This window comes from Phalacrocorax carbo, chromosome 11 (assembly GCF_963921805.1).
Source record: "Phalacrocorax carbo chromosome 11, bPhaCar2.1, whole genome shotgun sequence".
In the NCBI taxonomy this organism is placed as follows: domain Eukaryota; kingdom Metazoa; phylum Chordata; class Aves; order Suliformes; family Phalacrocoracidae; genus Phalacrocorax; species Phalacrocorax carbo.
Window position 1 is genome coordinate 5,850,195 of NC_087523.1, and position 17,816 is coordinate 5,868,010.

The 17,816-nt window shown below is 37.2% G+C and overlaps 1 protein-coding gene across 6 annotated transcripts in view; it reads left to right on the top strand.

Annotated features, from left to right (window-relative positions):
- Nucleotides 1-17,816, top strand: part of PCDH11X (protocadherin 11 X-linked) — a 514,007-nt gene that overhangs the window by 281,287 nt on the left and 214,904 nt on the right. The window lies entirely within an intron of this gene.

The window sequence follows — 17,816 nt, forward strand, 5'->3', positions numbered from 1 at the left end:
AGCAGGGCTCCCTGTTACATCCTCTTTCTGAAGCGGGAAATTTATTGAGCTCATACACCAAAGTGAAGTAACTGGGTGTGAGGGAGAGCAGGAGGAAATACAGCTGTTGTGAAGAAGGGTCATATGGGTGGATGCTCTGCTCTAGAGTTTCTTTTGAAATTTAGTCCACCCTGTGTTTGGGTCGCGCCAGCTGCCTTTTAAGAACCTTATGTACAGTTTCTAGAGTCCCTTTTTATTTTAGCTCATGGATGCAGCAGCTGAAAGATCCCTCTCTTTTTTTTTTTTTCCTTAAATTGTCTTTGTTTCTCAGAATGAGCTTTGAAGTAAGTCTGTAATGCTTTATGGCACTTCTACGCCAGAGTTACCCTTACTGATGTGTAGGATTATGATGAATATGGAAAGAAATCGCTGCCTCTTTGTACTTGCTTGCTTCTCTGGTCAGAACTGATAGTCTGTAGGAGAGGAAGTAAACAGCTGTCAACACAGGGCTCAAAAAGGGCTTGCAAAGAATAATGGGGAGCCATGAAACTCCACCTCTTTCTATGCCATAGGCAGGCAGGTTCCTGTGACTTGGTTGGTAGTGAAAAAATTTTACATAATCTTTTAAATCCTTCAATTCCTTTTAACAGAGAAGGTCCCTTCTTGCTTCTAATGTAATATGTATGTTTTATAAATGCTTTCACATGTTTTAAAATTTTAGTACTTAATCAGATTTAATTATTTTGAAATCAAAATAATTTACCTGTTAGTTTTCAAAAATAATGTTAAGCAATTATTTAACTTACATGAAAACCATTAGGCAAACAAACATATCTGAGTTCTGTGTCTGTGCTCTCTTTTATGCTCTCTTTTAGACTAGTTTTGTTATTTACACTCTAAAGCACTGATGGACCTACTATATGAATTAAACTTTTATTAAGTAACAACTTAAAGCTTCTATATTCTATCCCTCTCACTATTATATATGGCTTTCAAAGCCACTTTTGAAGAGTTTATATAAGGTTAAATTAACTTACGAGAAAAATTCAACTTGTAGGTATGGTCTAAAGAGCAATGAATAAGACTGGCCTCTTCTTACTGAAAAAACCTTACCCTCAAACTTCATATGTGTATTTAAAATCAGAAACATTATTTGAACAAGATAATATTGTACTAGTTAACAATGTGCTAGAAACAAAGTGTAGAAAATGGATTGACTTCTTCACTTTGCATTTATTGGCATCGTTGTGCTTCTGTTTCCAGTTCCAGGAGGTATATTATTGATGAGGTTACCTGACGCAGATTAACCTTACCAAGGTACATGGAACAAAGGGGAAAACCATTACATTTGTGTATTTTTAATAATTCACACTTCAGACAGGCAAAGGGCTTGATGTATGTTGCTTTAATGTACAGCCATTCCTGTAATTACAATTCTTCCTGAAGTACTAACAGCATAGATTCATCTACGCTGCTGTTCAGTTAGCAGTATGGATTGAACAGCTGCTAGAGGAGCAGTATAGATATGCATGCAGTAATCAAATGCTTCCTTTGAGCGGGAAGCTGTAAAATAAAGCATCTTTAGAATAAGAGTGCTTTGAAAAGGGGAGTGTGCATTTATAATATGCACAATGAACTTAAGTAAAATCTACACCGGGAAGCAGGTTAATGCCCCAGCTCCTTTCATACTCCTTTCAGGATACTTCATGGATGCCAACCAGTAAAAACATGAAATGTTTTCTGTGCCTTTCAAAGCCCAAGTGTCTTAAGAAGTTGAAAAACACACAGCTCCTGTGAGGGCTAAAAGGGCTCTTCTTGCAAGCCCCTGGTTTTCTCCCCAGTATTTATAGGAAATCAGGCATATGGTGGTTAATCCTTGTGTTACACTGATAGAGCTGTTTGTACAAAACCAACTCTGTTAATATACAGCTCCACCTCTAGAGAATACAGAATATTCAGCACTATAATGGAACAATCAAGAAAAGCAGCTCACGTTCTTCCTCAGAGAGTACTATGAGAACATAGAATAGAAGTAAGTAAATAAATGTTACCTAAGTACAAAGTGACAATTTCCTTTAGTGCTTTTATAAGACTTCATTCAAAAATCTGTTCTCTCTAATATTCAGCAAGCTTATTTGTGTTTTGAAAATAAAACTTGGTTTGCTACACTCATTTTTAACTTGTGTAAATATTTGCTTGTATTTTTGTATTTAACTACATTGTATTTCTTTTTTCCACTGTCACAGATGTAGGCAATTTTCTATCCCTTCCCCCCAGCATTTTTTTGGCAGCTAATGAATGCAGTCCTTTGGATCTCATCTGATCTTTGGCAGGATATCTGGAATTGATGTCCTAGGATGTGTGTAGCTAGCTCAGTAATGATGTTACAGGAAAACTAAACACTCCAAGCTACAAAGCTCTATTCAGAAATTTTATCTCTGATCCAGAGGCAAACTAAAAACTGCTGTAGTCCTGTGAATCACAAAATGAATATTCAGTAATGCACGCAGATAGCCAGGGGAATGAGAGGGTGATCCTCTGAGGAAAGCATAATACCAGCAAGTCAGAGTGCTTGGACTCCTTGTAAGGGGATTGTTATATATTCTTGAACAAGTTGCTGAATTGTTCCTCCACTGTCCTCAGAAAGAAGTGTAATGATGTAATACAAAGTATCATTAGTGTATGGGTTTATATTCATATTCAATATCAAGATCCCACCGTGAGGGATTGTAAAGTCAGTTTGCATTTCACCTGCTTAAAACTAATTTCTCCTTCTATGGGAGTAGTACAGCAATCCCATCTAGGATTTACCCAGGATGCTACCAGGTGCCAAGAGCTATCAAATAGTGCCTGAGCTGATGTGAGACAGGTGGAGGACTCTGTCACTCTCCTCATCTCCTTGGAATAATTCATTAAATACTTCTACCTGTGTCAGTTACAGGTAAAACCTACAGTGGAATTACTTGTCTCTATTCTTGTTAATCCCTTGCCTGTCAGCTCTCATCAGGCATTACATTCTGCCTGCCTTAGCAATTTCGAACATGCAAATTCTATGACTGATGAAGTGCTGCTAGACTGTCTCATAGAGATGTATATTATGGATTTGGGTGTCATATGTTAATCTTACAGTAATATTTCTCTTTGTAGTTTGGACACTTCCTACCACAGTTTTTAACAGCAAATAATTGAAATCCTTTACACTTTTTTCATGGAACTAGACATTTACATATTGGTTCCTACTGAACCATCAAATAGGCAAAACTCCAGTTTCAATGGATGAAAGTGTGCACAACTTATTAGGTTTATAATGCTGTAATACATTTTGCATGATGGTGACTGTATCGACAGTAGCAGCCCTAATGCTTTACTGAAGTGTAGCTACCTGGAGGCTGGCCACCAGCAGTCATTTAAATGTTAAATCTCTGTGAAAAAATAGCAAGTCAAAATGATTAAGTATTGTATATCTCCATCTACCTGCTGAAAGAGGACACAGAGTGTAATTATGTCCTTCAGATTCAGCTATGACACACTGGCTTGTTAAGAAGCATCTTGTTCAAGATTCTGTTAAAATGTTTCACTTACCCAGTATTTAGGCTACTGCACTGGTTTAATTCTGGCTCGGTATATTGTGCTGTCTTAGGAAAAAGACCAAATCATTAGATTATGCCATAAAAGTAACCAAGTACTGATAAAGCAGTGTGCTGTGTATATTATATTATTGTAGAGGTAGGATTATAATTCAGCTGTCTATGGATTTTAATGTAGTTAAAGTAACTTCTCCATCTTGAGCAGTGGAATGAAGGTGTTGCCAAACTATTAGCTCTCTGCCATGCTGAGCAAAGCCCAACTCAAAAGACGAAACCCACAGAGTGCTGAGGGACGTGCATACTCTGCAGCAACTCGAATCTGTACTTCCAAACTGATCAGATGAGTATGTTCCTTATATGGAAATAGTTTAAATATTTACAGTCAAGGGAGGTTTTATCCAACACCGTTTGTTTCAGATGTCTGGCTGTTAGTGTTTAAACATTTTCTGCTGTATTTGGAAGACTATAGATCTTGACTAGGCACTAAAATTTTGCTCATGCATATGACTTTTATCTGTACAGCTTATGTAGGGCTTGGTATGTCTCACTCTGCTTCCAGGCCAAAGTATCCTTCCTGTAATTTCCATTGAGTACACAAATCTTACAGCAGCTGAAGCCTTAGAAACTACTCATCTCAGGAAGTATGGGGATTCATTCCTAGTGACAACCAGTATTGCACATACATGTATGAAGAAGAGCTTATTCCTGTCTCTGTGAGATTATTTCAAGTTGAATCTCCATATAGATGCATGGTTATTATACACATGTAAACACACATACATACATGTAATGTGTATTAGATGTGTGTAAATACACATCTGTATAGTAAAGGGAACCATTCACTGTGAAGTAGTGATTACCACAGAGCCTCAGAGGACTAGAGGTGGTTTTTCGTTTAGTAGCACATTTGCTAGAAAGGTGCTGGTGGAGAGGAGCCAATAATCAGTGTCCTCACACCTTACCTGTACCCAGTCATAGAATTAACAGTAGGAAAACTGGAAGTGCGATATTGCATCGCCAACTTTATCTAGGAGAGGGGGACAGAGGAAAATTTAATATGAAGCATGGTGCACAGAATAGGCAACGAACAGAATACTTTGAGAAATAATACAGAAAAGTCCTCTCCCCCGAAAAGACGCATAAGCCCAAGACCTACCCCACCCTCAACAACCAAACCCCAGTCAATTATCACTGAAGAAGGATGTAATATATTTCTGAGTGGAAAAATGAATTTTGAAGCTGTCTGTTCCAGTACTTTAAGTGCTGGAAGCCCAGAGTACTTGCCAAAAGTAGTTTTGTCCACATAATTAGGCTTTTAATGTAAAATCAGATCTTTGCGGATTTCCTTCTTTCATAGGAGTGCAAGTGTGTAAGGAGAGAGTTCTGATAAGCATGAGTGAGCAGCAGCATATGTTTTCAGTAGTGTTAATAGGCTGGAACCAGTGTCAAAAAGAACATATGTATCTCTTCTTCCAGCCACCTCTTTTGGCTGCCTTTTGGGTATTGATGCCAAATAAATGAATAAATGTTGTCGGGACCTTCAGGCCATTCATTACCTTAATTTCTTTTTGTTAAATAATTTCTTAATACACTAGGGGTACCGATTGTTTTTTTTTCTTGAGTTTTGTTTTCAGATTCATACACTATTCCCTGGGTGTTAAGCAAAGACCTTTCCCGTTTCCTTTGTAATTGGATTCTGTGTGTGTATATACTTACTTGAAAGTAGAATACTCAATTTTTGTTATTTTTTTTGGTTTGTAGGATTCCCTACAATTCTGAGAGCTTCCAGTAACCAATACCTAGTTTGGACCTGCCTATGCTACTTCTTGAAGAGTAAAACCTCTTTAGTTTCACTTTTCTAGTTCTAGTGTTTAAATGCTGTTCAAGAGGTTGTTGCTGCTTTTATCTTTTTTTCCAGTGAGAGAAGAACATGGTTAATGGGGTTATTACAATACTGTTCTACATATTGATGTAAGAAAAAATTCAGGACCAGGGGACCACACTAGCCTTCCTACCAGCACAGTGTGTTGAAAAGTTTTAGGAAAGGGTTGGACGATCAAAACTAGCACAAAAGATGGGCAGCAGTGTGTAGCTTGAGATACAGGAGGTAAAGAGATCTGCTGTAGCCAGCAGTGAGATGGACAAGGCTTCTCTAGGTCTGCAGCCTCAACTTGCTGCTTGACCCTGTGTTTCTATGATGAACATTGGAGCTCTTAGATACGATATTGGAATACCTATTGAGTAATTGGAGTGCCGGCTGGAAAACATCCCTCCTGCTCATATTCTCCCGTAGCTTATCCCTCGCATATCTTATCCATCTCATAGCAGTAATGGTATGGTGGGATGAAAATATAGATGTGTTTTGGAAACATTAAAATTACAAATTATGTAGGTTTATTACTTTTATTTGTGCTTTTAATAAGAGCTGTTTGAAATTATAAAGCTCTATCTTTTCATGCAATTGTTTGTCTGTCAGTATTCCAGGGGGAAGGCTCTCTCCAGGAGAAGGTATCAGAGTATGAATACTGCTGAATGATTCATTTATAAGTTGTTTTATTTTGTTAGGAGTTTTTCTGTTGTACTTGTCTCTAAAATACCTAATTTTTTCTCTGCTGTAATAAGCTTATATTCTTAAAACCTTTGAGAAGGTGTGGTATTACTTTGATCTCATGGGCTGGACAGCATGGCAAATGAAGCATAGCAGACTTGCTTAAGAAGCCTTAAGGTTCATCTGGGAATGGGGCATGTATATCCTTATTTATTCGGTGTTGTTACCAAAAGAGAGCCTTTCCTGGGTGCATACATGTGAGCATAGCACAGAAAAAGGAAAGTCCTATTTAAGGCAATTGAGTTATCAGGGAAGCTGGAATTATTTTTTTCTGGTGTGCTTGTAGGTATCTGGTGTGCATGAGAGCGTGTGTGTGTGTGTTGAACATAAGACAACCACTTAAATTCTATAGAGAGGTTGAGGAACAGTAGGCAATAAATGGTATTATTGACCCACTTTAATAAATGGCCTGTTGAAAGAAATCATTTATGTGCATATAGTACTACTTCTATGCTACATAAAAATCTCTGATGTGGGCTTGACAGATTTGTTCAAAGGAAATATTTATTGTACCCTGAACTATGTAACATGCCTTGATTATTGATGTTTCTTGTTTTTGCTGGTGGAGAATGATATTATTGCTTTTTAAAAAAAAAAAAAAAAAAATCCCTGATGTTATTCTTAACAGTAAAGAACTAGGAGTTCCACTCCTTCATTGCAGTGCTTCACACAGTACTATGTGTGTTATATGTCTGTTATGAGCTACTGAATATTGATATTCTTCTCTTTACTCCGAAGACTGTATATCCTTTTTTTCCTTCCACTTTTTTTTTTTTTTTTCAGAGGGGAGAAAAATATGCTTAAACTTGTGTATTCAATGCAATTTAACTTAGTCTTTTCTTGTTATAATTTAAACGGAGCTTAGATGGCTTAACAAACAACTTTTTTTGGGTCAGCAAGAGGATGCTGAGGCAGCATAACACACTTTTCTGCAGCAGTTACCTTAATTAATAGGACTCTTGCATGCTTTCTGTGAAGTCCTCGATACCAGCTTCAAAAAAGCCTCCTGATTCTTTAACCCTTCTGATCAGAAGTGTGCTACTGGAGGAAAATAAGCGCTTAAAATGAAAGATAGTCAAAATAGGTTTAAAAATCTTTTAGAATATGAACATGTACTTTATTATAGAGCTGGAAATACAGGAAAAGAGGAATCTCAGTATGCAGTCTGTTCTAGGGGTCTAAGCTTGAACACGAACAAGATTGTTCAGTGAGATTTTCTTGTATTTTCCAAAGAAACAAATATATCTCTTGTCTGTGTCATTGTCTGTTAAGAAAATGCTAGTGTGAGTAATATTTGATGCAATATATTCCTATTTGCTTGTATCTGACATTTTGTTAAACATAAAAGCAAATGGGAAGATAAGGTGCATCGGGGGATGTTATGGCTGAAAGGGAATTTTTCCACTGAGCTGTCATTGACAACTGAAAGAATTCATAGACTCAAGTGTCACACGATAACACATTGCTAACAGCAACTTAAATAAGTATACCATTCTGAATTTAACCTATGTGCTACCTTCAAGGTTAGTAGCTAGAGGATACTTGGGATCAAAGAAGCAGAGTATTAAGGGATCTATTAGAGTCTAAACCAAGTGCTTAACTTGGATGTTGAAATGGGTTTATCACCTGAATCCAGATCAATGAATCTGTGTTTAGCACTGAGTCTGTTGTGGTGTTTTGGTCATCCAGAAAATGGTCCTATTCTTGAGGACAAGGCATCACGTGTACCCTCATTGTCAAGAAAATGATGCATGGAGTCAGCTGAATTTCGTCTTCAAAAACAATTGAATCCCAAGAGCCCCTGTCTGTGGTAACTCACTCTGTAATCCTAGATCAGCTATTTTAAGGAGATATTAACTTCTAGCAAGTCAAAGCAGAGCTTTGGTATTGAAAATTTAATGAAAAGAACAAATTATAAGAAACTGTTCCGTTGCAAAGGACGTTTAGCTTAATATTTTACTTTAAACATGGAGCCATTTTGTACTATCTTTATATTTTTCATTCCTTCAGAGGAACTGGATAGTCCTCAGAGATAGTATTCGTTCCATTTCTTTCTCCTTATCTGTTTGCTGATTCTAAGGTTAACTTAGCAACGAATATATTTTTGAACACTGTGGGTCCACGAACAAATTCCTGTTGACACAAGCATTCAGTAGCATTTTCCAGGATCAGTTCAGCTTTGCATGTCTATATTAACTGAATAGATTTCAAAGAGAACCATGAAGGTACACTTGAATATATGTGGCTGCTGAATATGCCTGTATAAAGTCTCTTGTAGAATCAAGACCTCAAATAACAGTTTTAAATTAATCATCATGTTCATTAGAAGTTCCAAGTTGATCTTCCCTTTGTAGGGAGGAACAACCTGTATAGCATGTACTTACTAACATCATAAGACATCTATTTCAGCAAGCAACTTAATAGAACTGATGCAACTGTGAGGGGAAAAAAAAATGTTACCCTACCCATCATCTTAGAGAAATATTTGTGTATTGGCTCATAAGAACTTTGCTGACAAAGAAAAACATGCCTAATGATTCCAGGTATGGATTGAAATGTGTTGTGTGGTCAAAGGTCTGTGAAGAACTGCTTCCGTGAGACAAGTCTTGTAAAGCTTCTGGAAAGGAACAAGTGGGGATGTAGAAGAACCTGGGAGAAAGTTTGTGTTTGTACATTGAGTTGTGATCTGGAGTAAGAAGCAAAATTTCCATAGTGGCATTAGTAGCTTAAAATGGTTGGGATAATTGATCTAGATAGTTGATTCTGGATTGCACGTCAATGGTGGTGTGTGGAGGGAGTTCTCTGAAGGAGAGAGAAGGTGCTAATGGCACATCCCAGTCAGAGTGAGCAGCTGGTGTTGTCCTGTGACTTCCAATAACCATAGCTTCCTTCAGTCTTCATTTTGAGATGCCTCTCCTGAAATAAAGATGTCTAAGTTGAAGGACTGGTGTCAAAAGCATGGAGTCACTCAGTTAACATACTTCCCTCTCGCCTAAAATACCATATCCTTAATATGGGACTTATTTCATATTACTGCCCAGCAAGATGGAATCCATGCTTCCAAATACATTTTTCACCATTTATAGCTCTTGCTGCAGTGCCTAAACCTTGATTTGTCTCTTCAGGATGATTCTGTATCAAGTGCCATGAATCAAATTATTTTCTAATACAATGGGGTTAGCACCTTTCCTGTTGTGACAAATGGTTTTGCAGAGGTACCAAAATAAGTCCTCCACAGCAGCAAGGTTTATCCCATATTTTGAATATAATCTGCCCACTTGTCCACTCTCCAGTTAGCTAGAGAGCAGTACAAGAAATTGTTTTCCTTTGAGGTAAATCCACATCCCATACATCATGGGCTCTTTGGCATTAATTGTTCCTGGGAGACATTTCACTGAGTATGTGGGGCAGCTAGCTGTGGGAAAGTACCTGTGAACTGGTACTCCACTGCAGCGTCCTTGGCAGGGTGAAGGAAAACCAAACTGCAAAACCTGAAAAGTCTGCTAGTCTTGATGTCTTTTTTTTTTTAAGTCTATGTGCATATCACTCCTTATGTGTTCTTGTAATTATTTCAAAGGGAAACAATATATATGGGGGGTTTAGGCCTTGCAAACTGATTCCATGTTTTGAGCAAGAGTGCAAGTTAACTTCTTGCAACTTCGCTGACGTGAATATTCTGGCTCTCCAGTGAAAGAAGAATTAACCTATCCACATTTTTTTTCATTAGATGCTTAAAGATTAGAGAAAAAAGAGCACTTTGACTTTCTGTAAAGCCTTTCAGTTGAATACCTTCAAGCATATAATAAAATATGAATTATTTTATCTTTCCATCCATTATAATGCTAACAGAACATTATAATCTCCATTTGTTGATGGAGTTATTGAGTGATGTTGCAGTATTATGGAGAATTTAGATCATGATGGAGAGAAGAAACACCTGAGACACAGATGGGACATTTTAGGGGCAGAGGCATCCTACATTTTGTGAATAAGGAGATGCACACACACACACTGACATGCATAATCAAATCTTAAAATAACTGTACACGTATTAGCTTCCAGAGTCTTTGATAGCCTTTCCCCAATTCAAAAGCTTTGACATTCAAATGGTGTTTTCATCCTCATAAAATGTTAGAATAAAAAACCCAGGGCTATATTGGCAGTACACTAGGGTTGCTTTCTAAGTGCTTGTTTGACTGCAGCAAACACTAGCTTATTATTGATGGAACAGTTTTCTTCAGGTGAAGGTTCCCCTTCATCTAGAAGTTTATAGGACATAGTTTTATATGGAGACTTTCCTTTTTTACAAATAGAGTTTGAGATTTTACACAGGATATTCTCTAGACTATCAATTTTATACTTTTTCCTTTGGATTGCATGTTACTAATGCATTGTAATTTCTCCAAAACGCTGTGTAAGAAGAGACCTATTGCTTGGTGATGTTGTGTATAAAATCCTCCATATCAGGTACTGTATTTCACATTTAATTTGAAAACGCTATGAGATATACTGAACTGTTGAAACTGCTGAAAACAATTTGGGTAGCTGGTGAAGCACAATATCAAGGCCCATAGGTAGTATAAGAGATGGGGTTTTTTTAGCTTTTTTGCTTAGGTCTTTCAAAAATATGGCGTCAGAGCTAAGGTATCTCCTGTTTAACTAGATCAGAAATGTTTTAATTCTCTAAATTGCAAACTAATGAAATTGATGCATAGGAAAAGGTGATACCTACTCTCAATTAACTTCAGGTTTTCTGTACCCCTCGGATACCAACATTATGAAGTCATTTAACATAAACTTGAGATTTTAGTCTACATGTCTGTAAGCATCCATAACTAAATATCTGCATAGATGGGAAGAACAATTACATTAATGCTAACTGGTTGGTTTCTGGTGTAGAGCTAGACTAGTTCTTCTCAATGCCTTCTCAATGATTGTACTCTGATCAGCTGAGGGAATCTCAAAGACAAAAGTACTAAATTATTTCTGAGCAATTATAGGGTATGTAACATCTTTCCAGGTCTTCACAGTGAGGGGGAAGGATATTGCTTTTGATCGATGGCATAAACTATTTTCTTAGATATGAAATTGGATTATCCCATAGCTAGGTAAGTTTTGAAGTAACCCTTTGGAATCCTTTTGCATCTGATGCCCTTTCAGTAATGTAAATTTTCAGCTTTTCTGCCAGGCTTTGTATTTAGTTAAGGACCTTTCTCCCAAGCACATATTTAAAATGCTTAAACCATAGCTAATCTCAGTCTAATGTGAATTTAAACTTTTTATTTCAGCATTTTAGATCTTCCTTCTTTTATCTTATTCAGTAATACACAGGAACACTTGCACACACATTCAGTGTTAGGGCATGAAGATGAGGTTCAGGTAGTGGAAACAGACAGGTGTTGAAAGATATAGGAATTAAATATAACATTGTATCATACAGAATTTCTGATATCAATGAATAAAATGTGGCAACCTAAGTGAGACTAGCCTTGAAGGTATCCAACACTGAACAAGGCTCAGCCAGAAAACCCAACGGGTTAGCTGACTTTAAGTGCTGTGTAAATTCTAGGTAAATCTGCAATTGAAATAAAAGCTAGTGTTAAAGCAAAACCAAAATTTTTATGTAATCAAAATAGAAATTAAAATATCATTTGGTGGTGCAACAAATTTTGTAAGGCAAATCCTATGCCTATTCTTACTTCAGCATTGCTGTTGTATGTAAAGAGAACAGCACGCACACACACTCCCTGATAGAAATACTACAATAGAAATTTCAAATTTAATAAATGTCTCTGAGAAAAATCATGTTCGCTTCATCATGTAGCATTTATATTAGCACTGCTACCTTACTGGAGACAAATTAAGGGGATGACTTATTAGAAAAGGATGACTTGAACCACAGTAATTGCAATAGGTTAAGAACCCATAAGTGCTATCCCAAATAACGGAAAGAAAATGCAATCATTTAACCTCGTGAACTCTTGTCCGTAGTTGATATTTGGATATCTGCTGGAATTATCAATTCCAGTCTTATTTTTGATGTTATTTTGTGTCAGGCTTTTTGGTAGACTCTTCTCAAAATTGTAGAAAAGTCTATCCAAGATGTATACATTCTGTATAGCAACACGTATGTAAAAACAGTGAAACGGGAATCTCTGTAAACGTTTTTGTAATGTCAACTTTGGCATATGGCAATTCACTCTTGTCCAAAGTCAGGAGTATAATTTGCAATCCATTCTAAGAGACACATTAGGAAAAAGTGCAATTTGGGGTGGTCACTGACCTGCACAGCTTCCCCGTACAGAGCTGAATTTCACATTGAAGTCATGTAACTTTTCTGTAATTGTGAAATACAAATACATGTGAAATATCTATCTTTTCTGATCTTAGATGTGGTTGACTACATCCAAAAACATCCGTTTAGTGAGAAACTTGGAATTAAAATGTAGAAATCCTTATTTTTACTTTTGTGCCTCAATCACAAAGGCAAACCTAGGCTTTTGGGGTTTGATTTTATTCATAGTAAAATCAGGCTAATATTAATTTAACAAGGGAGGCTCCAGATCTTACAGTTCAATGCATAGACCAGTAGTGTTATGTTTTGCTCTCCATGTTCCATGGAGGTATTTTCTGGCCTATTTTTGACAGCGGTACCACTTTCAAAATATAATTCTACCTGCTGCAGCAACGTTAACAACCGCTGGATTGTGAACTCCTCTAAAAGCAGTAGAATGTAACAATATTAATGAAGTCCTTAAAATGGTGGTAATGATTAGGGTGATAATGAGGAAACCTGTTCTATGTTCATTAGTTGCAAAAGAATATATTTCTATTAAGGAACTGATTTCTGCAGGAGCAGTTCATAGTGTGATTGAAGTCTGAAGGATAATTTGTATTAAATATGACAAAATTATGTATAAAGCAGGTATATGAGTCACCATTCAAGGCTTTACAGCTTTTTGACTTCCAATCAAAACTGTATTGTTACTGGTAAATGATTGTGACTGACTTTTTCTATTGTAGCACCCTTAGTGATGTGGCATTGTGTTTTTGTGCTTGCTGTTGAGTGAGAATATGAGTATATTTCAAATCAGGAAATAAAACCAACATTGATGGTCTTGCTGTAAATAAAATAGGAACATATTAATAATGAAAAGAAAATAAAAGAAAATCAAAGGCACTGCTTATGTGAGCTGAGTTCTGTGGGATGGAAAGCATAAATAATTTTAAAAAAAGTGGTGTGTATAAAGCCATACTCTGAATAGGAGGACAAAGTCAGACTCGGTGGGTGAAAAATGTCAGTTTTACTCCCTGACTGACAAGTAAAACTCATTACTTTTTAAAAAGACTCTTCTGTATTTGTGACCACTATTTTCATTTTCATTTCATATTCCTGCTAACAAGAGGCTATGCACCCCCATATTCTTATTCATTGAATCTGTGAAGTGGATGGAGAGTTCTTACCATACCAGAAAAGATTTTAAAAACCAGCCCCCAACCCCCCTGAAATGTAATTGCTTTGATCTCATTATTATCACTCGAGGAAGACTCTGCTAAAAGCCACACATAGTCCCTTTATTTTGCAGCTCCCTTTTTAAATCAAGTCAGTACAATGCTTATAAAACATAAGGTCTGCTTATCATTTGAAATGCTTATGCTTTGCTGCTGCTGCATGGAAGGGGGCTGGTCCCCACTGGGGAACATGTGCCTGTGTTACCCACGCAAATGAGGGCCTGAAGCCAGAAGGTACAGAATGATAATCAAGTAAGGAGAGCTTTAACATTGGTCTATGTGCAGGTAGAGACCCTGCAGAGCACTCTGCGTGAGCTGAGACTTCCTAGACGTGCTGGAATCCTCTGGAAAGAGCTGAAGAGGCAAATAAGCCAATTTCCCTCATTTCTGGCTAAGATAAATTTGTCTGGATGACTTGTAACCCTGCTTATGAACAAGACCTTCTGAGTATATTGTATCACTCCTGATAAGAAAAAGAAGATTAGGAGACAATGACATCTGCTGGCTTTGGAAAGAGAAGACATTAAACCAGCATATCCTGATCAGGCAAGGACTTTGATTTTTAGCAGTCTTTCATTTTGCCTTCTCCATGAAGCTGTGAACCTATAAAACAATGTGAAAAAGGGTATGTGGACAGAGCCCTGCTGTCAGGAGCACCAGGCACCTCGGAAAGGAAAGCAGTTACTGGCTTCTGATGGATCTGAACTCAGCCCGTGCAGGAGGGCATCGCAGAGAGAAGGAAGGTCCTGACCAGCAACTCAGTGCCAGGAGCTGGTTCTCTGTGGGCACCCTCGTAAAACACCCTGAGATGTTTCTGGTGCACTTCTTGATTTGGATAAGAATAGTCACAGCTAACTATCCTTCAAGGAAGAAATTCTGTCATTGAAAACCAGCATGTAAGAAAAAATGACAGAATTTCTTGTTTTATTCCTTCTTTGGGGTGATGGGGTAGATCCCCTTTCAGACGTTTCTCTTGGAACTCTTAATCGGCACTGTGCTACCTGAAGTATATAGCATCTTCCATCTGGCAACGTCAGAAATCTTTAAAAAATAAATTAATAAATTGTTCCTATCCATCTTTCCAAAGTTAGGAACTTTTTGTCCAACATTTCCGGTCTCATTTGTTTGGGGATCATAAGATTGGATTGAAAATCATAACATTTGCATTCAATATTTTAGGAAGATTTTTCAGCATTTGCTTTACAGCTTTGATTAAGAATCATATACTAAATCCTTCTGCAAGTCTCTTAAATCTCTGAGTGTCACGTAATCACATCTCTCTAGAAGCAGAGATCTAAGGAAAATATTAAATAGGAGGTGTTTTGAATTGAAAATTGAGATTTTTAACATTTGGGAAGCCTTTGTAGCACAGTAGGCACCTGGAGGAAACAGAGGCACTGTTTGTTTCAAAGATTTCTTCAGGGGCCCAAAAGCTAAATGAAAATATCAAAAATAAAGCCTAGGCTTCCAGCTGGTCTGTGACTGCAGTGGGTCTTAATGCTTCTTTTGAATAGGGAGTTTGAGAAGAGAGATGTTAAAACAGTTTGGCTACAGTAAAATAATGTCCAAATGTCTGTGTGGCTTTTGATTTGATCACTCAGATGCAGTACAAAGGGAAAAGTTTATTACAATACAGGTAGGAGACTCAAAGTACTTATTATTTAGTCTGTGTTGTCCATTTTCTTTTTCTAGCTTGTTTCTTGCCTTCTACCACTTACCCTCAAGCTCTGGAGTTTGACTTACTAGCTGATAACTACAGAAAGTCAGCCTGCTGGTTTTTTGTTTGCATTTTTTTCCTTTTTGCTAACCATGCTTCAAATGTTTTTGTCAACCTGCTTTTCCTGTACTAAACTGCGTACTAAAAGCCAAAATGCACCCGTTTTCAACAGGCTATAATAGCATAGATTTGAAGTCAAACGGATATATTGGGATTACGGTTTCACTTCACAAGCAATTGCACTGTGTCATCGTGATGCTTTTGTACGTGAAATATAATTTACTTGTTTCAGACTGGGGGAGTGTAAAAGTATTTCTGTGATTCTCTGACAGTCAGCTGTCATTCACCTTCCTCTGCAGTAGGTTCTGCGGTTGGTTTTGTTCTTTCTGGGGTTTCTGTTGTTCTTGTTTGGTTTGTTGCTTTAAATCAAGCCTGGTCATTTAGTTGACACGCTGTACCTGGAGTTGTACAAGAAACGTGCTGAAGTATCACAAAAGGGAATTAAAAAGATGAAAGTTCTCTGGGCCCAAATAGTTTAAAAGCTCCTCCATATACAAGAATAAAATTCTTAGCATTCATAGCACGCCTCACAGAAATGCATTATATATTGTTATCACGTCACCTTGTAACATTGGTGCGTGGCTTGTATTTGTAATTACATTTAAATAATTTAACTCCATTATAGTACAACGTCTAGTGGATGTGCTTGATTCTTTAGGAAGACATTTCCTTTCAGATTGATCTAATGGCTTCAGAAAATACTGCTATTACTAAAGCTTGTTAACTATTGATATGCAAAAATAAAACTGTTATGAGTGCAATGGAAGACATTAATAAATATACTCATTTTTGAGACTATTCACAATGACCTATTTGATAGTCATTATCTGATTTGGGTTCTGTGTCAGCCTGACACAGGCTGTAGTCTGACTAGTTATATTTTGCAGATCATAGGTAGCTGTTATCAAAATCAGGCTAAAAGGGTTATATTAGTGAGTGATTGAAGTTGTCCAGGGAAATACAGTAATTATTCTAGAATAATGCAATACCAGCTAAATTTTTGGATAGCAGTAAGATTTCTTGCGCTGCAGTATGACTGTGTTCGCCAGAAGCAGGAAAAGAGAGTAGAGTACACAGAGTTGGTTTTTTTTTTTTTTTCTATGTTTATTGATGGATTTTTTTGATGTGTAAAGAGTAGCATAGCTTTGTAACTCCTGAAATTCATCTCACATTTTGCTTTGAATTTGTATAAACTTTAAAGATCTTCGTTTTTTCTGTTTCTTTTTGCATTGGTTGTGGGGTGCTTTGGTTTTGGTTTTTTGCCCGATCATGGAAAACAGTCTACCGCAAGTTTTCAGTATAAACCACTACATCTCTGTTGCAGAATGTGACACCAGAGAAGCTTCTAACATCATAAAAATGTGCGTTAGTGACAAAGTGCGCTTCCTTTTTTTGTTCACACTGAACGAGCCTGTTCAGTGACTAGTATATACTGACTAGTAAAAACTGACTAGTAAATACTAGAATGAGCACATTGTTTTTTCTCCGTAACTCCAGTGAGTCCTTCCTCAGCAGCACTGTGGAACAATATACAGAGAGCTGCAGTAATTTATCAAAGGTGCTCAGTAGATCTGTTGTACCTTCTCATCCTTGGGTTGCTGTTCACTTTGCTGTCAGTCCACAAAACGAGCACGAGACTTCGCCTGTCTCCCTTCCTGGGTGTATCTCTGAGGTTGAACTGCTGGGTTTCTTTAGCTTTTTTCTTTCCCTTTTTCCAATCTGTTTTTTTATTTCCATCAAATTTGCCTGCCTTCTCCCAATCCTTTGTCTTCCTTTAATCCTTCATTCCCTTTTCCTGATCTTTAAGGGCTCCTTGAATGTCTTATACTCTTTTTGTTTATTTTCCATCAGGGGGTTCTTGTCGTGGATCCAAAGGTTTGTCTCAGGTTTGCAATGCTCAATGCATATGATGTGCTCTAGGACCACGGTAGCAGCTTTCCGTACCCCCTCAGCCCTCCCACTAGCAGTGACAGGCTCAGATTTGTGTAACTGGAAAAAAACCTGGAAACATCTGCATCAGGTTTTCTGGTCTATTTAACATAAAATAGATTTCCTTCTTCTTAAGAGGCTTCTGTGGAACAGGGAGAAAAATCAGACATATGTGAAGCTAAGTGGAAAAGATCTGAGTGAAATATCAGAACTCTTGTTTTATTTTCCAACTATGTTTTTTCTAGTTTTCTCTAGTTTTGCCACTAATGGTGAAATTAAGGGATTAATATAAGTTTTTCCTACATGCTAATGATCATGGCTGAAAAACCCTGAAGGTTTTTTTAAACATATGCTTTTATTTCTATATAAACTATCTTGAGGCTTGGTGGTTTTTAAGCTAAATGGCAACAGTCTAAATTACTGA